Below are 514 nucleotides of genomic sequence, written 5' to 3' on the forward strand. Positions count from 1 at the left end.
TACCTAATTGCAACTTTAAAAATATTGAGGGCCTAATTGACTTTACACTTAAAGTTTGATGGCCTATTTGATATAATTTATGCAAAAAAAAAAAAAATTGAAACTTATAGTTACCTGGTATTACAAGTCCCTAACATGTAATTATGTCTTGATGAAAGTAAATCGACATGTTTATGTATCTAATTGTAACTTTAAAAAGTCTGATGGCCTAATTAACTTTACATGTAAAGTTTGATGGCCTATTTGATATATATTATGCAAAAAAAAAAAAATTGAAACTTATAGTTACATGTTATTACAAGTCACTAACATGTAATTATGCCTTATGAACTAAATTAACATGTTTTATCTAATTGCAACTTTAAAAAGTTTGAAGGCCTAATTGACTTTACAGATAAAGTTTGATGGCCTATTTGATACATTTTATGCAAAAAAAAATTGACATTTGTATTTACCTGGTATTACAGGTCACTAACAGGTAATTATGCATTGATGACTAAATTGACATTTTTAT

This window comes from Ipomoea triloba, chromosome 16, assembly GCF_003576645.1.
Source record: "Ipomoea triloba cultivar NCNSP0323 chromosome 16, ASM357664v1".
Lineage (NCBI taxonomy): Eukaryota > Viridiplantae > Streptophyta > Magnoliopsida > Solanales > Convolvulaceae > Ipomoea > Ipomoea triloba.